At 51.8% G+C, this 26,726-nt stretch overlaps 2 protein-coding genes across 2 annotated transcripts in view; both read left to right on the top strand.

Moving 5' to 3' along the window:
* The first annotated feature begins 10,414 nt into the window (after positions 1-10,414).
* Positions 10,415-26,726, top strand: part of LOC138658941 (oocyte zinc finger protein XlCOF7.1-like) — a 36,790-nt gene continuing 20,478 nt past the window's right edge. The window contains exon 1 of the mRNA XM_069745872.1: positions 10,415-10,481. The gene's annotated coding sequence lies outside the window, so the exon portion shown is untranslated. The remainder of the gene's footprint in view (positions 10,482-26,726) is intronic.
* The window catches only part of LOC138658905 (oocyte zinc finger protein XlCOF6-like), a 110,887-nt gene continuing 98,318 nt past the window's right edge, over positions 14,158-26,726 (top strand). The window contains exon 1 of the mRNA XM_069745869.1: positions 14,158-14,180. The gene's annotated coding sequence lies outside the window, so the exon portion shown is untranslated. The remainder of the gene's footprint in view (positions 14,181-26,726) is intronic.

The raw sequence follows: 26,726 nt of genomic DNA on the forward strand, positions 1-26,726 counted from the left end.
GCTAGCGAGGAGGCTGCAACGTCACGGATCGCTAGCGATATCGTCTAGTGTGACAGTACCTTTAGTCTTGTCTCGGTCTCCTTGTGTGTGGCTTCCTTCCCTGCTGTGTCTTTCCTTGTGTTTGGTCTGCTTGCACTCCGCACTCTTGCGGCTCTGCCTGCTCTGCATCTTGGTGGCTTTGCCGCTGCTCCGCACTTCTGCGGTTCTGCTCCGTCTTGCTCTGCTCCGCTCCCGTTGCTGCAGAAACCTCTTGCTGCAGTTCCTCTCTGCAATCCTTGCGGTTCCACTTTGCTTAGCTTCTGCAGTATCTCTTGCTGCAGCTTCTCTCCACATTCTTTGTGGCTCTGCTCAGCTTTTGTCGCTACGCTACTGCTTGCTGCTTTTCCATTCCTATCTGCAGTCTTTCACTCCTCTCCTGTGTGAACAGGTCCCTACCTGTTCCTCCAAACTATATATCCCTACCTGTTCCTTCATCTCACTCACAATTGGACTGCACTCGGGTGTCATCTGAGTGCAGCCTGATTCTAATATCTCATCAGCTAGTCCTGTGTCTCCTGCCGTCCTAGCAAGCCCTGTGTTCTCTGCCGTGTCTCTGCCAGCCCTGTGTTCCAAACTACATATCTGTACCTGCACGTCCAGTGTGAACAGGCCCTTACCTGTTCCTTCATATACCACATCAACCAGTCCTGTGTTCTCTGCCGTGCCTCCCAATCCTGTGTTCCTGCCAGTCCTGCCCTGCCTTCCAGTCCTGTGTTCCTGCTGTCCTAGCCAGCCCTGTGTTCTCTGCCGTGTCTCTGCCAGCCCTGTGTTCTCTGCCGTGTCTCTGCCAGCCCTGTCTCAGCCGTGCCAGCCTACTCGTCTGTGTTCCAGCCGTGCTCTTCTGCCAGTCCTGCCTAATGCCCGCACCAATCCTGGTGTTCCTGTCTCCCAAGTGGGATCAGCAGCCACAGCCAGACACCACCCTGGAGTAGCACCTGGCAGCTGCCTGCTGCACAAGCCTGTCCTCACCATCAGAGGCTCCAGTGAAAACCCAGGCAGCTGTCATAGTCACGCCCCTTCCAGGGTAGTCTGGTTTGTGGCACAGTGGGGCCACAAAACCCCCGAGCTCACGCCCACCAGTCAGGGCGTGAGCGTAACTGTTTGCACAGGCCATGGCCTCCGCTGTATCCCATGTCCTACCGCTCTCAGAGCATGATGAACTTTCTGTCTACCAGTATGAGCAAGCTGAAGAATTTGTTCCGCCCTGTGTCGTTCCAATTGAGGAGACCTCGGGCCCAATCATAATTTCAAACGCTCTCTACGATCAACTCCGGGCCTATGAGGAAGAGCACAACCCAGCTGACCCACCTAGGTTCTATGGGAATCCAGAGGAATGCCAAAGCTTCCTGGAACAGTGCTTGCGCTACATCCTGCAGAATGCAGCTTGTTTTCCCTCTGACCGGATTAAGGTGGCCTACATCATGTCCTACCTAGCAGGAGATGCTTTATTATGGATATGTCCCCTCTGGGAAGCAGGGGATCCTATCGTCATGAGTCTTGGGGCCTTCCTGGTGGCCTTCCGTAGGGTCTTTGACAAGCCTCGTCCTGCTGCTCCTGCAAAGTCTTCCCTCACCAGATCCCAGAGGCGGTCTAGACGAGCGAATCCCCCAAACAAATCGTCACGTCAGACCGAGTTCGTCCAAGACCCACCTGTTCCTCTACCTGTCCCAGCAGCTACCCAAGCAAAACCCCAGAAGGCTGATAAAAGTGGGCTGGCAAAGCAGCAGCCCAAATCCAGCCGCAAGAAGGGAACGCGGTATCGCTGCGGTTGCACGGAACATCCAGACGGTCTCTGCCCTGTAGATCTAAAACTCCAAAACCCTGGGCCAGCAGGAGAGGCTGCCCTAGGTGAGAGTACCTCCTCTCCGTTAAAATCAAAGACTGTGTCTCTGTTTTCCGGGAGCTTTGGTGTGGTAAAGTCGCCAACCATTCGGAGTCGGTGTGTGGTCTCTGTCATACAGCTCCAGAACCCGGTAAGGGCGTTGTCTGAAGTTGGTCAAGCCCTACTCAAGAGCAGTCTAGTCCTGCAAGGACAACTACAGCTCCAGGTTGGAGCCTTATACACGAAGAAGTTTATCTACCGTATGCTGTCTGTTATGCCCATGGGTCATTCTGAGCCTGGAACTCTACCACCCGCTCTGGTCAAGAGTTCCTGCAAAATACTTCGTTTGAATTTACCCAGTCATGAGAGGTGTCTGGTTCCCATGCACCAAGGACAGTCAACTGTGTTGTCTTCTTCAGCTGGTCTGCTAGTCGTCGAGTCAAGGTGTGTTGATGTCACCCAAGATGAGGAAACGGTGACTATTTCTCCACACGTCTCTTGTGACTATACCAGTAATTTGCTAGTCGTCGAGTCAAGGTGTGTTGATGTCACCCAAGATGGGGAAGCGGTGATTATCTCTCCACACGTCTCCAGTGACTATACCAGGAACCAGTTAGTCATCGAGTCAAGGAGTGCTGATGTTACCAAAGATTGGAAAGTGGTGTCAATCTCTCCTCACTACTCTAATGACTATACCTGTAACCTGTTCGTGGAAATACCTCCGCCTCTTGGACGTTTTTTTCTGGATAATCGGCAAAAAATGGTTCCTATGTGGGTGCCTTCATCGTCCATATGGCCGGCTGGTGAAGATTTCAAGACATCTCTGCTACCTGTAAATTTGTCTCTGGAAATCGGGCAGAAGATGTATCCTGTGAGTGATCCTTCGGCTTCTAAGTGGCCGGCTGGTGAAGATATCAATCCAGTAGCATCCAAGTCCCTGCTTCTTGTCTACCCAGAGGAAATGGTCCAGTCCTTTGATGAAGCTAACCCTGTTGGGCACAAAGAGACTTTGTCTTCTGAGATTCCTGGTGACCCGTTTGCCTTATCCTACTCTAAAGATGTTATGACTTGGACTGTGAGTGGTTTCTTTCTTCTTCTATGGATCATTTTAGCGGGTTTGAAGAAGAGGGGGCGTAAAGGAGGGGGTACTGTAACAACCCTGTCGGCATCACTGCATGGCCTTCCATTCCCCACCTGCCTGCTACATCTACTCACTCACCCAGTGCCATGCTGTGAGATCTGTCTGCTGCTGGTTCCATGCCATGTGCTTCATGGGATGCCTGCTGTGTACACTTCCTGGCCGTGTGCATAGGGGGGCGGCGCCAGCCACTCCGGATTCTTATTGAGACTGTGTGCACCTCCCTAAGGTGCTTCTGGCCAATTGCCAAGAGGCCTCCTGTATATAGGGCAGCTCCACCCTGTGGTCTGGGCCTGTGCAATGTGTTTGCTCAGTTAGTGTTTTGCTTCTGAGTTTGCCAGGTCTAGCTCTGTGTTGCTCCCTCTCTGGAGGCTTTTCTCTGTGCATTTGCCTTTATCTTTGTCCGCCCTCCAGGAGGCAGAATATCCTGGTCCCTGTGTCTTTGTCCTTGTGTCTTGTTCCATTGCCTTGTCTGTACTTAGTCTTGTCTTGGTCTCCTTGTGTGTGGCTTCCTTCCCTGCTGTGTCTTTCCTTGTGTTCTCAGTCTGCTTACACTCCGCACTCTTGCGGCTCTGCCTGCTCTGCATCTTGGTGGCTTTGCCGCTGCTCCGCACTTCTGCGGTTCTGCTCCGTCTTGCTCTGCTCCGCTCCCGTTGCTGCAGAAACCTCTTGCTGCAGTTCCTCTCTGCAATCCTTGCGGTTCCACTTTGCTTAGCTTCTGCAGTATCTCTTGCTGCAGCTTCTCTCCACATTCTTTGTGGCTCTGCTCAGCTTTTGTCGCTACGCTACCGCTTGCTGCTTTTCCATTCCTATCTGCAGTCTTTCACTCCTCTCCTGTGTGAACAGGTCCCTACCTGTTCCTCCAAACTATATATCCCTACCTGTTCCTTCATCTCACTCACAATTGGACTGCACTCGGGTGTCATCTGAGTGCAGCCTGATTCTAATATCTCATCAGCTAGTCCTGTGTCTCCTGCCGTCCTAGCAAGCCCTGTGTTCTCTGCCGTGTCTCTGCCAGCCCTGTGTTCCAAACTACATGTCTGTACCTGCACGTCCAGTGTGAACAGGCCCTTACCTGTTCCTTCATATACCACATCAACCAGTCCTGTGTTCTCTGCCGTGCCTCCCAATCCTGTGTTCCTGCCAGTCCTGCCCTGCCTTCCAGTCCTGTGTTCCTGCTGTCCTAGCAAGTCCTGTTTCCTGCCGTGTCTCTGCCAGCCCTGTGTTCTCTGCCGTGTCTCTGCCAGCCCTGTCTCAGCCGTGCCAGCCTACTCGTCTGTGTTCCAGCCGTGCTCTTCTGCCAGTCCTGCCTAATGCCCGCACCAATCCTGGTGTTCCTGTCACCCAAGTGGATCAGCAGCCACAGCCAGACACCACCCTGGAGTAGCACCTGGCAGCTGCCTGCTGCACAAGCCTGTCCTCACCATCAGAGGCTCCAGTGAAAACCCAGGCAGCTGTCATAGTCACGCCCCTTCCAGGGTAGTCTGGTTTGTGGCACAGTGGGGCCACAAAACCCCCGAGCTCACGCCCACCAGTCAGGGCGTGAGCGTAACTGTGAGTATGTACAGTTTTTTTTTTTTTACTGTTACAATGGTAACCAGGGTAAATATCGGGTTACTAAGCGTGGCCCTGCACTTAGTAACCTGATGTTTACCCTGGTTACCCGGGGACTTCGGCATCGTTGAAGACAGTTTCAACAATGCCGAAGTCGTTCCCCTGATCGTTGGTCGCTGGAGAGAGCGGTCTGTGTGACAGCTCCCCAGCCACCACACAACGACTTACCAACGATCACGGCCAGGTCGTATCGCTGGTCGTGATCGTTGGTAAGTCGTTTAGTGTAACGGTACCTTAAGAAAATGCCTAATTTGATTTCCTTGGCTTATCTATCGACTCATCACACTTCCCACCCCCTGAACAAATGTCCTACTGTAGTATTCCTTGAATGTTGTGCTTTCTTCTAATGGTCCTTTGTGCAGATCCGCGGCACAGACTTTCCCGTTCTCCATCCTGAGCCTCCGGCTGTGAGTGCTGGAGACTCGGCGCCTCGTCCTCCCCTCCTCCGGGGTGTGAGGTTGGTGCAGAGGTCCCAGCCCCTCTGTCACTGAGGCTATTAACCCCTCACCCGCCTGTGAGGATTCTGGACTTTCCTGATGCCTGTTTGTCCTGATCCAAGATGGAGTCTTGTATCTCGCCCTGTCATGGAACTTCCTGTCTGTCCTGATTATTTAAGTCTGGGTCATGTGTGCTAAAGTGGCTGAGTATTTTGTGCTTCTGGCTCCTGAGCTTCTGCTGGTTTGCTGGTGAACTCCCTGCTTCTTCTGTTCACTACTCGGTGGTCTGCATTCAGCTACCTCTGGAACTTCTGCAACGGGCTGCGTACCTGTGGAAGTATCTTGTTTGCAAAACTTTTCCCAGTGTTGTGCCTCTTTGCACAACCACACCAGGTGAGCAAGATTCAAGTTGTGCTTGTCTCATCCAGGAATATTTACTCATTTGCTACGCTTAGATAGCGCTCTCTCTCTTTTTCCCTCATCCTCTCTTTCCCAGGACTGCATTCACACAACGCCTTATCTGCGAATTATTGGACTGCTACTAACATGTACTGTGCACATGTGTGATCAAGTTTTGCTGGACTCCCTCATTTAAGTACTGTGTGCATTCGCACTAATAACCTTATCGGACTTCCTTGTTTAAATATCTGTTCGCCTCTCCGTTTGCTGTGATATACTATGTAGTGCTGAGGACCTCGTCACTGTAGCAGGAATATCTGTATTATGTTCTGTTTGCTATTATTTACTATATAGAGCTGATGACCTGTTTACTCTGTTTACATTTCTGTTTTGAGTAAAATATTCTTGCTGCAACTTTGTTCTCGGACTGGCTTTATCCCATGCTATTAGATTCCATAGTATCCATATAATTATTACACCGCCAGACAGTTCCCGTCCCTTTCCCGTCCTCCGCACTCTCGGCTGTGTGATGAGCTGTGAATGACAGGCCTGTAGCATCTCCATTTTTCAGCTCCAGGGCCAGTCAGGGAGTATTTTTGCGCCCTGAGGTGACCTTTTTATTGATACCATCCTGGGGCTGATCCGATGTTTTGATAGCTCGTTATCGCCTTTTATTGCAATGTTGCGGCGACAAAAAAAACATGTTATTCCGGTGTTTGGATTATTTTTCTCATTACACTGTCGACTGTGAAATTAATTTGTTTTATACTTTGATACATCAGATTTTTATGAACCAAATATGTGTGATTTTATTTTTAATGGGAAAATTGGAGTAATTTGAAATTTTATATTTTTTTAAACTTTTTTTTTCTACTTTCTCTTGTGTTTGCCAGCAGGATTGTGCTCAGTGACTACACACAGTGTCAGGTCGGCGCCGTTATACTGATTACACCGATACCTGGTGATGAAATCCGTCTTGTGGTTGTTGTGGAATCTGTATTTGCAGTTTTCAGTTAATGAGATTCTCGTGCTCCGGGGCGGCCTGTGCACAGTAGCATCTCTGGGATCGTCAGTTGATGCTATGACTAAATAAAATAATATTATAGATGTGATCAGCTGCAGCGCTGTCAGTGCAGGCAGGAATCTTTCCATTACAGAACATTGCTTGCCGGACATGAGCACGAGAGACATAGTCTGACAGGAGGAAAAGAAAAGAAACATCCGGGGTGACAGCTTTATTAATACCATGGTGTGGAGGTTTTACATTATTAATATTCTCCATGCGGCATAATATCATGTATGATTAGTAACATTGTATTTGTTATTATATGCAGTGACATGTAAAAGTTTGTGCACCCCTGGTCAGAATTACTGTTATTGTGAACAGTTAAACAAGTACAAGTTGTGTCTGTACTGCTACATACTTAGGCAGTTAACTGGTTCATGCAGCTTTACATGAACACCCGAGCCTTACACTATGGCCGGTCCGAATAACTAAAGCAATTGTTACCATCCACCTCTCGTGTCTCCGCTTTTCCTCATAGTTTGTAGCTTGCGAGCAGCAGGGCCCTCACTCCTCCTGGTATCTGTTTTGAACTGTGATTTCTGTTATGGTGTAATGTCTATTGTCTGTACAAGTCCCCTCTATAATTTGTAAAGCGCTGCGGAATATGTTGGCGCTATATAAATAAAAAATTATTATTAAGATGAAATGATCTCTAAAAGGCCTAAAGTTACAGATGACACATTTCCTTTTTATTTTAGGCAAAGAAAAAAAAATAAAAATATATATATATATATTTTTTTTTTTTCATCTTTTTACATTTAAATTACAATAAGGAAAATGAGCCTGTGCAAAAGTTTGTGCACCCTGCTTGGTTATTATCTAGTAGCGCCCCCTTTTACAGGTATCACAGCTTGTAAAAGCTTTTTGTAGCCAGACAAGAGTCTTTCAATTCGTATGTGATGGATTTTCATCCATTCTTCCTTGGACAATTCTTCCAGTTCTGTGAGATTCCTGGGTCTTTTTGCTTCCTCTGATATTTTGAGGTCTAGACACAGATTTTATCAATGATATTCAGATCGGGGGACTGTGAGGGTCATTGTAAAACCTTCAGCTTGCGCCTTTTGATGTCATCTATTGTGGATTCTGACGTGTTTTGGATCATTCTCCATTTGTAGAAGCCATCCTCATCCTCTTTTCACCTTCAGCTTTTTTTACAGATGTGTAATGTTTGCATCAAGAATTTGTTGCATTCTTCCCTCTACCCGTGAATTGTTCCCTGTGCCATTGGCTGCAACACAACCCCAAAGCATAATTGATCCACCCCCATTCTTAATGGTTGTCGAGTTCTTTTCCTGAAATTCTGCACCCTTTTTTCTCCACACATACCTTTGATCATTGTGGCCATAGAGTTCTATCTTATCCTCATCGATCCACAGGACTTGTTTCTAAAATGCATCAGGCTTGTTTAGATGTTCTTTTCCATTCTTCTGATGCTGAATTTTATGGTGAGGATGCAGGAGAGGTTTTGTTCTGATGACTCTTCCATGAAGGCCATATTTGTGCAGATGGCTCTGAACAGTAGAACAATGTACCACAACTCCATAGTCTGATGAATTTTTCTGAAGATGTTTTGCAGTCAAGTGGGGATTTTGATTTACCGTTCTACCAATCCTCTCACAGAAAGTTTGCTTGGTCTTCCAGACCTTATCTTGACCTCTACTCTTTCAGGTAACAGCCATTTCGTAATTACATTTTGAACTGAGGAAAGGGAAACTTCAAAAAGCTTTGCTTATAGCCTTCTCCTGCTTTGTTGCCTCCACCATTTCCATTTTCAGAGTGCTCGGCAGCTGCTTAGAACCCATGACTGCTGTTTTCTGGCACAAGGTTAGAGGAGGCTGGGTTTTTATAAAGCTGGGAATTTTGCATTACCTGGCCTTTCCTAACGATGATAGTGAGCAAACCATAACCCTAACAAGCTAATTAAGGTCTGAAATCTTGGTCAAAGTTATCTGAGAACAAAAATCTCCAAGGGTGCCTAAAGTTTTGCAATAAATTTTTTATATATATATATATATATATATATATATATATATATATATATAATACAAAGGAAATGTGTCATCTGTAACTTCAGGCCTTTTAGATCATTTCATCTTCAACTTGTTTAATTGTTCACAATAACAGTAATTTTGACCAGGGGTGCACAATTTTTGCTGGCCACTGTAGTTCTGTTGCTCTCCAATTTGATTTTCTGTGTAGAACTTTAGTTCTCAGAACGCCTGACATATAGGGGGCCTGGCTTGCTAAGGGACTGGGAGCAGACCTGTGTCACAGGAGCTCCTGCTAAATCCCTTATTATAAGCGGCAATTTGCTTACTTTTTGGGAAGAAACTGCCCAATTCTCTATTTAAAGTGCCTAAAGGTACCTTCACACATAACGATATTGTTAACGATATCGTTGCTATTTGTGACGTAGCAACGATATCGTTAATGAAATCGTTATGTGTGACAGCGACCAACGATCAGGCCCCTGCTGGGAGATTGTTGGTCGCTGAATAAAGTCCAGAACTTTATTTCGTCGCTGGATCTCCCTGGAGACATCGCTGGATCGGCGTGTGTGACACCGATCCAGCGATGTCTTCACTGGTAACCAGGGTAAACATCGGGTAACTAAGCACAGGGCCGCGCTTAGTAACCCGATGTTTACCCTGGTTACCATGCTATAAGTAAAGAAAAACAAACACTAGATACTTACCTACAGCCGTCTGTCCTCCAGCGCTGCGCTCTGCACTCCTCCTGTACTGGCTGTGAGCCGGAAAGCAGAGCGGTGACGTCACTGCTCTGCTTTCCGGCTCACAGACAGTACAGGAGGAGAGCAGAGAAGCAGAGCGCAGCGCTGGAGGACAGACGGCGGTAGGTAAGTATGTAGTGTTTGTTTTTTTTACTTTTAGGATGGTAACCAGGGTAAACATCGGGTTACTAAGCGCGGCCCTGCGCTTAGTTACCCGATGTTTACCCTGGTTACCGGCATCGTTGGTCGCTGGAGAGCGGTCTGTGTGACCGCTCTCCAGCGACCAAACAGCGACGCTGCAGCGATCCGGATCGTTGTCGGTATCACTGCAGCGTCGCTTAATGTGAAGGGGCCTTAAGATTGGATTACTAGATGGAAAAATCGACTTTTGAGAAGGCACAGGCAACTTCAAGACATATGAACCCCAGCCGAGACCATGCTGCAGGCCTGTACACGAAGAGGCTGCACTCGTTGGTGCCATCAAGCCCCAGACCTATGTCATCTACTAGAGCAGGGGTCCCCAACTCCAGTCCTCAAGGCCCACCACCATGTCATGTTGTCAGGATTTCCTTAGTCTTGCCCAGGTAATAATTGCATCACCTGTGCAATGCAAAGGAAATCCTGAAAACATGACCTGTTGGTGGGCCTTGAGGACTGGAGTTGGGGACCCCTGTACTAGAGGACCCCTGGATAAGCTCCTGTCCTCAGCGTCCCTCGTGCTGAAGCCTGCAGGTCCCTACATAGCAGGTTCACGGACCGCTGCTAAATCCGGAGGTAGGCCCAAAGCCACGGCCTTGCCTGAGCTGGCAGGGCCGGGAAGAAGGAGAGACGCCGAAGCCCCGCCCATAACGTGCGGCAGCCCTGTTTCCAAATGGAGTAACCCAGACCCAGCTGCAGGAGAGACACCGGGTAAGCCATCAACACAAGCGGCCTCAGCCAGGAAGTCCCGGGTGCTCTCTGCTGCTGGCACGCAATCCGGAACCGCCGCCGGGAATAGACCCAGAGCCGCGACTTCGCTGGGAAGCAGAGGAGACGCCAAAGCCCCGCCCAAAGCTCCGCCCACGACGCTTACCCAATCCGGAGCTGCGGCCCGGGAATGGATCTCAAGCCGCGGTCTCGCCCGGACAGGCGAAGCAGAAGGAGCGCTGGAGCTCCGCCCACTGCCACGCCCACGGCTCGCAGCGGCATGGCTGCTAGAAACAAGGACGCTGACCCAGCTGCTGGAGAAATAGCAGGTGAGACTCTTCCACGGGCGGCTCCCGCTCAGCAATCTCTGGGTCCACCTGACCAAGCCCCTCAGACCGTCGCACCACCTAAGAATAAAGCGGTAGCTCTGTATTCACCGGCAGGGAAGGGGAGCAGGAGGGAGGATGAAACCCCGCCCTCGACCCCGCCCTCGACATCTAACAGTGGCTCTGCAGCAAGGGGCAACGCAAGACAGGCTGCTAGCCGCACGCTAAACTACAATGCTCCCTCTTCCATGCCCCAGCCCAGGCAGCAGATAACAGAGAGGCACAGGGCTGAGTCTATTAGAAGCATAGTCCCAAGCTCCGTTAATGCAAGCACTGATATTAAGAGGCACCATGAAACAGCAATCTGACACTGAGGACGCAGACTCCAGAGAGGCTATAGAGGAATCCCAGTGTTCTGCAGCTTTTCTAAACTTTCCACTGTCACAAATGACCCAGCAAACACAACTTGTCTCACCACCGACCTCGGACGACACTCCACTAATAAACCGCCACTCACAAGTGGCACCATTGAGGAAACCCAGTGACTGTCCCACTCCACTATAAAAACAACACGCTCTTTCTCCAATGCAGAGGAGATGAGAGCTATAGGAAGACATCCCACTGTATTATTTATAGACCACTTAATGAAAGATTTCTGTGTCCGTATCAACAAAACAATGAAGGAGCAATTTCTAATACAAGATAAAACCTTACTCTCATTTAATCCGCCAAGCACTGGGTCACCTTGTGCGGAGACCGCATCAGAGTCATATATTAAGGAAGCGTTGTCATCCATTGCGGAAAGCCTGGAGTCCTCCTCGTCCTTACCTTCCTCTAGATCTTCCCGCTGCGATCATTCTTCACCAACTCATGATTCAGGCGAGTTTTCTGTGCACTCTTCTTCAGACAGTAGTATGGAGGACTTTTCCTCTGGGTGCTGTGACTCTCCCCAGTCGGATTTTCTACCAACCCCTTCTGTGACCTCAGCCCTACTACAAAATCTGCAAAGAGACATAAACTCACTCAAATGTAACTTGGCGACTCTCGAGGATCATAGACGTAGATGCAACGTGAAGATTAGGGGCGTCCCGGAATTCGTTAAACCCCCTCAATTGAAAAATTACGTTCACAAAATGATCTCTAAATTCTTTCCTGACCTCAACGATCCCAATATTATAGAAAGAGTCTACAGAATTAAAAGACCCGTGTACCTCCCATCAGATGTGCCAAGAGACATTATTGTCTCCTTTTTTCCAGCCTGGGTTAGGGGTAAATTGTTTGACCTCTCCTCAGAAAAAAGTTTTCTACTCTCCTCATATGGCCACCTAACATTCTTCAGAGACTTGTCTAGGGACACCTTGAAAAAGCGACGGGATTTTTCATCTATCACACGGGAGCTACGGAGGTCCCATTTTGCGTATTCATGGTCGCCCTCCTCCACTATTTTGGTGAAATTCCTGTCTGGAACTGAACATATCACAACTCCGGAGGAGGGTATGATCTTTCTGCAGCGACATGGTCTGAATCCTCCTTGAGCCTCCACTGGTCCAACTTGACTCATAGTCCTGTTCCATATATAAACTCATCTACCATTAATACGCTTATAAGTCACAATTATTTTTCTTCCCAACATTTAGCTTTGAAACTGAGCCAGTCTTTTTTGCCCACATTGTTACGGGATCATCAGGAGATATTCCCGTACACGACAAGCTACTATCTACCATGTATCAAGCTTAGAGTTCATGACGGGCACTCATATTCATATTCTACTACTTACTGGTTTCTAATTGTTACTTAGTGACTCTATGCAAAGCTCTATGTCACTATGTCACTTTTATAGCCTACCTACAAACGTTTAGTTTAGTCAGCGAATTTATACATAGCACTACTTATATCAGTTTTAGAGTTTATTGCGTCATGTTTTACGACAATACTAGATGTTTATTTAGCGACCTCCTAAAAACTTTACTTAAGCTATCTTCATTATTCACTACGTTACGTTATGCTACTTAATTTTAACCTATTGTGCTATACTAACCGACTACTTGATTGATTGCCTGTCTCCCCTATTGCTATAGGGGTTTATTTTTCCCTACCCTCATATCCCACCCTTCCTTTCCATCCCTTCCTAACTTATCCTTCCTTGTTAAAAATTAAAATTCCCAATAAAAATTATTGGAAAAGAACGCCTGACATGAATTATACAGGACATGCTGTCACTTGCAGTTCTACAACAGAAGCAGTACAGAGTTAGTTGGGCTGTCCTGACCAAAGAAAACTCCACATTACCAGTTATGTCCTCCCTCTCCTTGTTGTGAGCTCTAATGTTGCATGTCTAGCAGGTTTATGATTAACTCCTTTAAAGCTAGACAATTGTAGGACTGAAGGAGAAAGTGTTAGAGCCCCCCGATCTGCTCCACAGTCGCCTCTTCAGATCAGGGTCGGTTCGTGCACAGACCCACATTTTAGTATCGGGACAATATGGCTCCGAGGAAAGGCCCTTGGGCAACTTTACAAAGCGATACAATGTAACAACGGAAAAAATCATTGTTTCTCGGTAGGTCAAAAAGTGCCGGTCTCTTGGAGTACGGTCATCACATCTGCCGGCTCGTCTGCACCTCTGTTATCAATCTAACATATTCTATCTCTATTACAGATCAATATAATAACTGTAACATGTTTTCTATACATTCAGTTCATACATCTTCCTCTTTGTGACTCTGATTGCTTTGTCTCTCAACTCTCATCCCTGTATGTGGTATTATTCGGTGACTGTGGTCCTGTCATGGTGTGGTTGTATTTGTCCCTTGTATGTGGTAATATTTGGTCTCTATGTGGTCTGGTCATGGTGTGGTGGTATTTCTTCCCTGTATGTGGTGGTATTGATCTTGGTATGGTGGATTGTGTTGTGTATGGCGGTCATTTGTTCTCTCTGATATTAATTAAGAGAAGATTCTTTATTTCCATTAGAGATTAAATGCTTAGTGCACACAGGATAAGCGATAACGTATTGATTGGTGGGGGTCTGACTACTTGGACCCAATCCGCAGAATGTGGAACTTTTTTCCCCATTAGTATGGAGTGGCATGTACAACTCAATCACTGATTCATTCATTGCCTCAGCGGCTGCACTTGTTTTTTTTCTGGAAGCCCCAAAGAGGCTGAATGGAGTTGCGGTCAGAAATCCCACCTGCAGCTCCATTTTAAAATGGGATAAGTGTCCTATCAACGATAAAACTTCCTCATTCTTCCGATCGGTGTAGTTCCTAATGGTCGGACCTAAGCAATCACCTATCCTATGGAGCCCATGGATGGGTGATTACTTGTTTTAATCAAAGAATCCCATTAATGTAAACTACCGTAATTATACATTCTAGTTATTGGGGGTGCACAGTAGATGTGCAGGAACCGCCTGTGTTTTACAGCCAATGCTCCACTATAATGGGGATAACGACTGACAGATATTTGCACATAGCTGTAGGGTGGGCTCCAAGAGTCCATTCCCCTAGTGGGCCCCAGACACCTCAGTCCGACCCTGCTACACATCCTCCAACACAGCAGAGTCCTTTAGACACTGAGCAGAGAAACCTGGAGCTCCGCCCCTGATCATGTGACTCCTCACATGTGACTGATCACATGACTATGATGTCACACAGGTCCTGTCTGGCTTCTGCACACGACCGGGCCGCTCTGCAGGTGGAGGTATGTGTGTGTTGTGTCTCCTCACCCTGATCTACAGGGAGTCGCCCTATTTATAGCTACATGACACCGCACTGTATATGGAGGAGAGAGAGTGACAGACCCCGCACTACACATGGGGAGAGAGAGTGACAGACCCCGCACTACACATGGGGAGAGAGAGTGACAGACCCCGCACTACACATGGGGAGAGAGAGTGACAGACCCTGCACTACACATGGGGAGAGAGAGTGACAGACCCCGCACTACACATGGAGGAGAGAGAGTGACAGACCCTGCACTACACATGGAGGAGAGAGTGACAGACCCCGCACTACACATGGGGAGAGAGAGTGACAGACCCTGCACTACACATGGGGGAGAGAGAGTGACAGACCCCGCACTACACATGAAGGAGAGAGAGTGACAGACCCCGCACTACACATGGGGGAGAGAGAGTGACAGACCCCGCACTACACATGGAGGAGAGAGAGTGACAGACCCCGCACTACACATGGAGGAGAGAGAGTGACAGACCCTGCACTACACATGGAGGAGAGAGAGTGACAGACCCCGCACTACACATGGAGGAGAGAGAGTGACAGACCCTGCACTACACATGGAGGAGAGAGTGACAGACCCCGCACTACACATGAAGGAGAGAGAGTGACAGACCCTGCACTACACATGGAGGAGAGAGTGACAGACCCCGCACTACACATGGAGGAGAGAGAGAGACAGACCCCGCACTACACATGGGGGAGAGAGAGTGACAGACCCTGCACTACACATGGGGGAGAGAGAGTGACAGACCCTGCACTACACATGGGGGAGAGAGTGACAGATCCTGCACTACACATGGGGAGAGAGAGTGACAGACCCCGCACTACACATGGGGAGAGAAAGTGACAGACCCCGCACTACACATGGGGGAGAGAGTGACAGACCCCGCACTACACATGGGGAGAGAGAGTGACAGACCCCGCACTACACATGGGGAGAGAGAGTGACAGACCCTGCACTACACATGGAGGAGAGAGAGTGACAGACCCTGCACTACACATGGAGGAGAGAGTGACAGACCCCGCACTACACATGGGGAGAGAGAGTGACAGACCCTGCACTACACATGGAGGAGAGAGAGTGACAGACCCCGCACTACACATGAAGGAGAGAGAGTGACAGACCCCGCACTACACATGGGGGAGAGAGAGTGACAGACCCCGCACTACACATGGAGGAGAGAGAGTGACAGACCCCGCACTACACATGGAGGAGAGAGAGTGACAGACCCTGCACTACACATGGAGGAGAGAGAGTGACAGACCCCGCACTACACATGGAGGAGAGAGAGTGACAGACCCTGCACTACACATGGAGGAGAGAGTGACAGACCCCGCACTACACATGAAGGAGAGAGAGTGACAGACCCTGCACTACACATGGAGGAGAGAGTGACAGACCCCGCACTACACATGGAGGAGAGAGAGAGACAGACCCCGCACTACACATGGGGGAGAGAGAGTGACAGACCCTGCACTACACATGGGGGAGAGAGAGTGACAGACCCTGCACTACACATGGAGGAGAGAGAGTGACAGACCCCGCACTACACATGGAGGAGAGAGAGAGACAGACCCTGCACTACACATGGAGGAGAGAGAGTGACAGACCCTGCACTACACATGGAGGAGAGAGAGTGACAGACCCTGCACTACACATGGAGGAGAGAGAGTGACAGACCCTGCACTACACATGGAGGAGAGAGAGTGACAGACCCCGCACTACACATGGAGGAGAGAGAGAGACAGACCCTGCACTACACATGGGGGAGAGAGAGTGACAGACCCTGCACTACACATGGAGGAGAGAGAGTGACAGACCCCGCACTACACATGGGGGAGAGAGAGTGACAGACCCTGCACTACACATGGAGGAGAGAGAGTGACAGACCCCGCACTACACATGGAGGAGAGAGAGTGACAGACCCTGCACTGTATATGGGGGAGAGAGCGACAGACCCTGCACTACACATGGGGAGAGAGAGTGACAGACCCTGCACTACACATGGAGGAGAGAGAGTGACAGACCCCGCACTACACATGGGGGAGAGAGTGACAGACCCCGCACTACACATGGGGAGAGAGAGTGACAGACCCCGCACTACACATGGAGGAGAGAGTGACAGACCCCGCACTACACATGGAGGAGAGAGTGACAGACCCTGCACTACACATGGGGAGAGAGAGTGACAGACCCCGCACTACACATGGGGAGAGAGAGTGACAGACCCCGCACTACACATGGAGGAGAGAGAGTGACAGACCCTGCACTACACATGGGGAGAGAGAGTGACAGACCCCGCACTACACATGGAGGAGAGAGAGTGACAGACCCCGCACTACACATGGAGGAGAGAGAGTGACAGACCCCGCACTACACATGGGGAGAGAGAGTGACAGACCCCGCACTACACATGGGGAGAGAGAGTGACAGACCCTGCACTACACATGGAGGAGAGAGAGTGACAGACCCTGCACTACACATGGGGAGAGAGAGTGACAGACCCCGCACTACACATGGAGGAGAGAGAGTGACAGACCCCGCACTACACATGGGGAGAGAGAGTGACAGACCCTGCACTACACATGGAGGACAGAGAGTGACAGACCCTGCACTACACATGGAGGAAAGAGAGTGACAGACCCTGCACTACACATGGGGAGAGAGAGTGACAGACCCTGCACTACACATGGAGGAGAGAGAGTGACAGACCCTGCACTACACATGGAGGAGAGAGAGTGACAGACCCCGCACTACACATGGGGGAGAGAGAGTGACAGACCCTGCACTACACATGGGGGAGAGAGAGTGACAGACCCTGCACTACACATGGAGGAGAGAGTGACAGACCCTGCACTACACATGGAGGAGAGAGAGTGACAGACCCTGCACTACACATGGAGGAGAGAGAGTGACAGACCCCGCACTACACATGGGGGAGAGAGAGTGACAGACCCTGCACTACACATGGGGGAGAGAGAGTGACAGACCCTGCACTGTATATGGGGGAGAGAGCGACAGACCCTGCACTACACATGGGGGAGAGAGAGCGACAGACCCTGCACTACACATGGAGGAGAGAGAGTGACAGACCCCGCACTACACATGGGGGAGAGAGAGTGACAGATCCTGCACTACACATGGAGGAGAGAGAGTGACAGACCCCGCACTACACATGGAGGAGAGAGAGCGACAGACCCTGCACTACACATGGGGGAGAGAGAGCGACAGACCCTGCACTACACATGGAGGAGAGAGAGTGACAGACCCCGCACTACACATGGAGGAGAGAGAGTGACAGACCCTGCACTACACATGGAGGAGAGAGAGTGACAGACCCTGCACTACACATGGAGGAGAGAGAGCGACAGACCCTGCACTACACATGGGGGAGAGAGAGTGACAGACCCTGCATTACACATGGAGGAGAGAGAGTGACAGACCCTGCACTACACATGGAGGAGAGAGTGACAGACCCTGCACTACACATGGAGGAGAGAGAGTGACAGACCCTGCACTACACATGGAGGAGAGAGAGCGACAGACCCTGCACTACACATGGAGGAGAGAGAGTGACAGACCCTGCACTACACATGGGGGAGAGAGAGTGACAGACCCCGCACTACACATGGGGGAGAGAGAGCGACAGACCCTGCACTACACATGGGGGAGAGAGAGCGACAGACCCTGCACTATTCATGGAGGAGAGAGAGTGACAGACCCTGCACTACACATGGAGGAGAGAGAGCGACAGACCCTGCACTACACATGGGGGAGAGAGAGCGACAGACCCTGCACTACACATGGAGGAGAGAGAGTGACAGACCCTGCACTACACATGGGGGAGAGAGAGCGACAGACCCTGCACTACACATGGAGGAGAGAGAGTGACAGACCCCGCACTACACATGGGGGAGAGAGAGTGACAGACCCCGCACTACACATGGGGAGAGAGAGTGACAGACCCTGCACTACACATGGAGGAGAGAGAGTGACAGACTCTGCACTACACATGGAGGAGAGAGAGTGACAGACCCTGCACTACACATGGAGGAGAGAGAGTGACAGACCCCGCACTACACATGGAGGAGAGAGAGTGACAGACCCTGCACTACACATGGAGGAGAGAGAGTGACAGACCCTGCACTACACATGGAGGAGAGAGAGTGACAAACCCTGCACTACACATGGAGGAGAGAGAGTGACAGACCCCGCACTACACATGGAGGAGAGAGAGTGACAGACCCCGCACTACACATGGAGGAGAGAGAGTGACAAACCCTGCACTACACATGGAGGAGAGAGAGTGACAGACCCCGCACTACACATGGAGGAGAGAGTGACAGACCCTGCACTACACATGGGGGAGAGAGAGTGACAGACCCCGCACTACACATGGAGGAGAGAGAGCGACAGACCCTGCACTACACATGGAGGAGAGAGAGTGACAGACCCCGCACTACACATGGGGAGAGAGAGTGACAGACCCTGCACTACACATGGAGGAGAGAGAGTGACAGACTCTGCACTACACATGGAGGAGAGAGAGTGACAGACCCTGCACTACACATGGAGGAGAGAGAGTGACAGACCCCGCACTACACATGGAGGAGAGAGAGTGACAGACCCTGCACTACACATGGAGGAGAGAGAGTGACAGACCCTGCACTACACATGGAGGAGAGAGAGTGACAAACCCTGCACTACACATGGAGGAGAGAGAGTGACAGACCCCGCACTACACATGGAGGAGAGAGAGTGACAGACCCTGCACTACACATGGAGGAGAGAGAGTGACAAACCCTGCACTACACATGGAGGAGAGAGAGTGACAGACCCCGCACTACACATGGAGGAGAGAGAGTGACAGACCCTGCACTACACATGGAGGAGAGAGAGTGACAGACCCCGCACTACACATGGGGAGAGAGAGTGACAGACCCTGCACTACACATGGAGGAGAGAGAGTGACAGACTCTGCACTACACATGGAGGAGAGAGAGTGACAAACCCCGCACTACACATGGAGGAGAGAGAGTGACAGACCCCGCACTACACATGGAGGAGAGAGAGTGACAGACCCCGCACTACACATGGGGAGAGAGAGTGACAGACCCTGCACTACACATGGAGGAGAGAGAGTGACAGACTCTGCACTACACATGGAGGAGAGAGAGTGACAGACCCCGCACTACACATGGAGGAGAGAGAGTGACAGACCCTGCACTACACATGGAGGAGAGAGAGTGACAGACCCCGCACTACACATGGAGGAGAGAGTGACAGACCCCGCACTACACATGGGGAGAGAGAGTGACAGACCCTGCACTACACATGGAGGAGAGAGAGTGACAGACCCTGCACTACACATGGAGGAGAGAGAGTGACAGACTCTGCACTACACATGGAGGAGAGAGAGTGACAGACCCCGCACTACACATGGGGGAGAGAGAGTGACAGACCCTGCACTACACATGGAGGAGAGAGAGTGACAGACCCCGCACTACACATGGAGGAGAGAGAGTGACAGACCCCGCACTACACATGGGGGAGAGAGAGTGACAGACCCTGCACTACACATGGAGGAGAGAGAGTGACAGACCCCGCACTACACATGGAGGAGAGAGAGTGACAGACCCCGCACTACACATGGGGGAGAGAGAGTGACAGACCCTGCACTACACATGGAGGAGAGAGAGTGACAGACCCTGCACTACACATGGGGAGAGAGAGTGACAGACCCTGCACTACACATGGAGGAGAGAGTGAGTGACAGACCCTGCACTACACATGGAGGAGAGAGAGTGACAGACCCCGCACTACACATGGAGGAGAGAGAGTGACAGACCCCGCACTACACATGGGGAGAGAGAGTGACAGACCCCGCACTACACATGGGGAGAGAGTGACAGACCCTGCACTACACATGGGGGAGAGAGAGTGACAGACCCTGCACTACACATGGAGGAGAGAGAGTGACAGACCCCGCACTACACATGGGGAGAGAGAGTGACAGACCCCGCACTACACATGGGGAGAGAGTGACAGACCCTGCACTACACATGGAGGAGAGAGAGTGACAGACCCTGCACTACACATGGGGAGAGAGAGTGACAGACCCCGCACTACACATGGAGGAGAGAGAGTGACAGACCCTGCACTACACATGGAGGAGAGAGAGTGACAGACCCTGCACTACACATGGGGGAGAGAGAGTGACAGACCCTGCACTACACATGGAGGAGAGAGAGTGACAGACCCCGCACTACACATGGGGAGAGAGAGTGACAGACCCTGCACTACACATGGAGGAGAGAGAGTGACAGACCCTGCACTACACATGGGGGAGAGAGAGTGACAGACCCTGCACTACACATGGGGAGAGAGAGTGACAGACCCTGCACTACACATGGAGGAGAGAGAGTGACAGACCCCGCACTACACATGGAGGAGAGAGAGTGACAGACCCTGCACTACACATGGAGGAGAGAGAGTGACAGACCCTGCACTACACATGGGGGAGAGAGTGACAGACCCTGCACTACACATGGAGGAGAGAGAGTGACAGACCCTGCACTACACATGGGGGAGAGAGTGACAGACCCTGCACTACACATGGGGGAGAGAGAGTGACAGACCCCGCACTACACATGGGGGAGAGAGTGACAGACCCCGCACTACACATGGAGGAGAGAGTGACAGACCCCGCACTACACATGGGGGAGAGAGAGTGACAGACCCCGCACTACACATGGGGAGAGAGAGTGACAGACCCCGCACTACACATGGAGGAGAGAGAGTGACAGACCCTGCACTACACATGGAGGAGAGAGAGTGACAGACCCCGCACTACACATGGAGGAGAGAGAGTGACAGACCCTGCACTACACATGGGGGAGAGAGAGTGACAGACCCCGCACTACACATGGGGGAGAGAGAGTGACAGACCCTGCACTACACATGGAGGAGAGAGAGTGACAGACCCCGCACTACACATGGAGGAGAGAGAGTGACAGACCCTGCACTACACATGGAGGAGAGAGAGTGACAGACCCCGCACTACACATGGAGGAGAGAGAGTGACAGACCCCGCACTACACATGGAGGAGAGAGAGTGACAGACCCTGCACTACACATGGGGGAGAGAGAGTGACAGACCCTGCACTACACATGGAGGAGAGAGAGTGACAGACCCTGCACTACACATGGGGGAGAGAGAGTGACAGACCCTGCACTACACATGGAGGAGAGAGTGAGTGACAGACCCCGCACTACACATGGAGGAGAGAGAGTGACAGACCCCGCACTACACATGGAGGAGAGAGAGTGACAGACCCCGCACTACACATGGAGGAGAGAGAGTGACAGACCCCGCACTACACATGGAGGAGAGAGAGTGGCAGACCCTGCACTACACATGGAGGAGAGAGAGTGACAGACCCCGCACTACACATGGGGGAGAGAGAGTGACAGACCCCGCACTACACATGGGGGAGAGAGAGTGACAGACCCCGCACTACACATGGGGGAGAGAGAGTGACAGACCCCGCACTACACATGGGGGAGAGAGTGACAGACCCCGCACTACACATGGAGGAGAGAGTGACAGACCCCGCACTACACATGGGGGAGAGAGAGTGACAGACCCCGCACTACACATGGAGGAGAGAGAGTGACAGACCCCGCACTACACATGGAGGAGAGAGAGTGACAGACCCTGCACTACACATGGAGGAGAGAGAGTGACAGACCCTGCACTACACATGGAGGAGAGAGAGTGACAGACCCTGCACTACACATGGAGGAGAGAGAGTGACAGACCCTGCACTACACATGGAGGAGAGAGAGTGACAGACCCTGCACTACACATGGGGGAGAGAGAGTGACAGACCCTGCACTACACATGGGGGAGAGAGAGTGACAGACCCCGCACTACACATGGAGGAGAGAGTGACAGACCCCGCACTACACATGGGGGAGAGAGAGTGACAGACCCCGCACTACACATGGAGGAGAGAGAGTGACAGACCCCGCACTACACATGGGGGAGAGAGAGTGACAGACCCCGCACTACACATGGAGGAGAGAGAGTGACAGACCCCGCACTACACATGGAGGAGAGAGTGACAGACCCCGCACTACACATGGAGGAGAGAGAGTGACAGACCCCGCACTACACATGGGGGAGAGAGAGTGACAGACCCTGCACTACACATGGAGGAGAGAGAGTGACAGACCCCGCACTACACATGGAGGAGAGAGAGTGACAGATCCCGCACTACACATGGAGGAGAGAGTGACAGACCCTGCACTACACATGGAGGAGAGAGAGTGACAGACCCCGCACTACACATGGAGGAGAGTGACAGACCCTGCACTACACATGGAGGAGAGAGAGTGACAGACCCTGCACTACACATGGAGGAGAGAGAGTGACAGACCCCGCACTACACATGGGGGGGAGAGAGTGACAGACCCTGCACTACACATGGAGGAGAGAGAGTGACAGACCCCGCACTACACATGGAGGAGAGAGAGTGACAGACCCTGCACTACACATGGAGGAGAGAGAGTGACAGACCCCGCACTACACATGGAGGAGAGAGTGACAGACCCTGCACTACACATGGGGGAGAGAGAGTGACAGACCCTGCACTACACATGGAGGAGAGAGAGTGACAGACCCTGCACTACACATGGGGGAGAGAGAGTGACAGACCCTGCACTACACATGGAGGAGAGAGAGTGACAGACCCTGCACTACACATGGAGGAGAGAGAGTGACAGACCCTGCACTACACATGGAGGAGAGAGTGACAGACCCTGCACTATACATGGGGGAGAGAGTGACAGACCCCGCACTACACATGGAGGAGAGAGAGTGACAGACCCTGCACTACACATGGAGGAGAGAGAGTGACAGACCCCGCACTACACATGGAGGAGAGTGACAGACCCCGCACTACACATGGAGGAGAGAGAGTGACAGACCCTGCACTACACATGGAGGAGAGAGAGTGACAGACCCCGCACTACACATGGAGGAGAGTGACAGACCCTGCACTACACATGGAGGAGAGAGAGTGACAGACCCTGCACTACACATGGAGGAGAGAGAGTGACAGACCCTGCACTACACATGGAGGAGAGAGAGTGACAGACCCCGCACTACACATGGAGGAGAGAGAGTGACAGACCCCGCACTACACATGGGGGAGAGAGAGTGACAGACCCCGCACTACACATGGATGAGAGAGAGTGACAGACCCCGCACTACACATGGAGGAGAGAGAGTGACAGACCCTGCACTACACATGGAGGAGAGAGAGTGACAGACCCCGCACTACACATGGAGGAGAGAGAGTGACAGACCCCGCACTACACATGGGGGAGAGAGAGTGACAGACCCCGCACTACACATGGAGGAGAGAGAGTGACAGACCCCGCACTACACATGGAGGAGAGAGAGTGACAGACCCTGCACTACACATGGAGGAGAGAGTGACAGACCCCGCACTACACATGGGGGAGAGAGTGACAGACCCTGCACTACACATGGGGGGGAGAGAGTGACAGACCCTGCACTACACATGGAGGAGAGAGAGTGACAGACCCTGCACTACACATGGAGGAGAGAGAGTGACAGACCCCGCACTACACATGGAGGAGAGAGTGACAGACCCCGCACTACACATGGGGGAGAGAGTGACAGACCCTGCACTACACATGGGGGGGAGAGAGTGACAGACCCTGCACTACACATGGAGGAGAGAGAGTGACAGACCCCGCACTACACATGGAGGAGAGAGAGTGACAGACCCCGCACTACACATGGGGGAGAGAGAGTGACAGACCCCGCACTACACATGGAGGAGAGAGAGTGACAGACCCCGCACTACACATGGAGGAGAGAGAGTGACAGACCCCGCACTACACATGGGGGAGAGAGAGCGACAGACCCCGCACTACACATGGAGGAGAGAGAGCGACAGACCCTGCACTACACATGGGGGAGAGAGAGCGACAGACCCTGCACTACACATGGAGGAGAGAGAGTGACAGACCCTGCACTACACATGGGGGAGAGAGAGTGACAGACCCTGCACTACACATGGAGGAGAGAGAGTGACAGACCCCGCACTACACATGGAGGAGAGAGAGTGACAGACCCCGCACTACACATGGAGGAGAGAGTGACAGACCCCGCACTACACATGGAGGAGAGAGAGTGACAGACCCCGCACTACACATGGAGGAGAGAGTGACAGACCCCGCACTACACATGGAGGAGAGAGTGACAGACCCCGCACTACACATGGGGGAGAGAGAGTGACAGACCCTGCACTACACAAGGAGGAGAGAGAGTGACAGACCCTGCACTACACATGGGGGAGAGAGAGTGACAGACCCTGCACTACACATGGGGGAGAGAGAGTGACAGACCCTGCACTACACATGGAGGAGAGAGAGTGACAGACCCTGCACTACACATGGGGGAGAGAGAGTGACAGACCCTGCACTACACATGGAGGAGAGAGAGTGACAGACCCTGCACTACACATGGAGGAGAGAGAGTGACAGACCCTGCACTACACATGGGGGAGAGAGAGTGACAGACCCCGCACTACACATGGGGGAGAGAGAGAGACAGACCCCGCACTACACATGGAGGAGAGAGAGTGACAGACCCTGCACTACACATGGAGGAGAGAGAGTGACAGACCCCGCACTACACATGGGGGAGAGAGAGTGACAGACCCCGCACTACACATGGGGGAGAGAGAGAGACAGACCCCGCACTACACATGGGGGAGAGAGAGAGACAGACCCCGCACTACACATGGAGGAGAGAGAGTGACAGACCCTGCACTACACATGGAGGAGAGAGTGACAGACCCTGCACTACACATGGAGGAGAGAGAGTGACAGACCCCGCACTACACATGGAGGAGAGAGAGCGACAGATCCTGCACTACACATGGAGGAGAGAGAGCGACAGACCCCGCACTACACATGGAGGAGAGAGAGTGACAGACCCTGCACTACACATGGAGGAGAGAGAGTGACAGACCCTGCACTACACATGGAGGAGAGAGAGTGACAGACCCCGCACTACACATGGAGGAGAGAGAGCGACAGATCCTGCACTACACATGGAGGAGAGAGAGTGACAGACCCTGCACTACACATGGAGGAGAGAGAGTGACAGACCCTGCACTACACATGGAGGAGAGAGAGTGACAGACCCTGCACTACACATGGAGGAGAGAGAGTGACAGACCCTGCACTACACATGGAGGAGAGAGAGCGACAGACCCTGCACTACACATGGGGGAGAGAGAGCGACAGACCCTGCACTACACAAGGGGGAGAGAGAGCGACAGACCCTGCACTACACAAGGGGGAGAGAGAGCGACAGACCCTGCACTACACAAGGGGGAGAGAGAGCGACAGACCCTGCACTACACATGGAGGAGAGAGTGACAGACCCTGCACTACACATGGAGGAGAGAGAGTGACAGACCCTGCACTACACATGGAGGAGAGAGAGTGACAGAACCTGCACTACACATGGGGGAGAGAGTGACAGATCCTGCACTACACATGGAGGAGAGAGAGTGACAGACCCTGCACTACACATGGAGGAGAGAGAGTGACAGACCCTGCACTACACATGGAGGAGAGAGAGTGACAGACCCTGCACTACACATGGAGGAGAGAGAGTGACAGACCCTGCACTACACATGGAGGAGAGAGAGTGACAGACCCTGCACTACACATGGAGGAGAGAGAGTGACAGACCCTGCACTACACATGGAGGAGAGAGAGTGACAGACCCTGCACTACACATGGAGGAGAGAGAGTGACAGACCCTGCACTACACATGGAGGAGAGAGAGTGACAGACCCTGCACTACACATGGAGGAGAGAGAGTGACAGACCCCGCACTACACAAGGAGGAGAGAGAGTGACAGACCCTGCACTACACATGGAGGAGAGAGAGTGACAGACCCCGCACTACACATGGGGGAGAGAGAGTGACAGACCCTGCACTACACATGGAGGAGAGAGAGTGACAGACCCTGCACTACACATGGAGGAGAGAGAGTGACAGACCCCGCACTACACATGGAGGAGAGAGAGTGACAGACCCTGCACTACACATGGGGGAGAGAGAGTGACAGACCCTGCACTACACATGGAGGAGAGAGAGTGACAGACCCCGCACTACACATGGAGGAGAGAGAGTGACAGACCCCGCACTACACATGGAGGAGAGAGAGTGACAGACCCTGCACTACACAAGGAGGAGAGAGTGACAGACCCTGCACTACACATGGAGGAGAGAGAGTGACAGACCCCGCACTACACATGGTAGAGAGAGAGTGACAGACCCTGCACTACACATGGAGGAGAGAGAGTGACAGACCCTGCACTACACATGGAGGAGAGAGAGTGACAGACCCCCGCACTACACATGGGGGAGAGAGAGTGACAGACCCCGCA

This window comes from Ranitomeya imitator, chromosome 1 (genome assembly GCF_032444005.1).
Source record: "Ranitomeya imitator isolate aRanImi1 chromosome 1, aRanImi1.pri, whole genome shotgun sequence".
Classification (NCBI taxonomy): domain Eukaryota; kingdom Metazoa; phylum Chordata; class Amphibia; order Anura; family Dendrobatidae; genus Ranitomeya; species Ranitomeya imitator.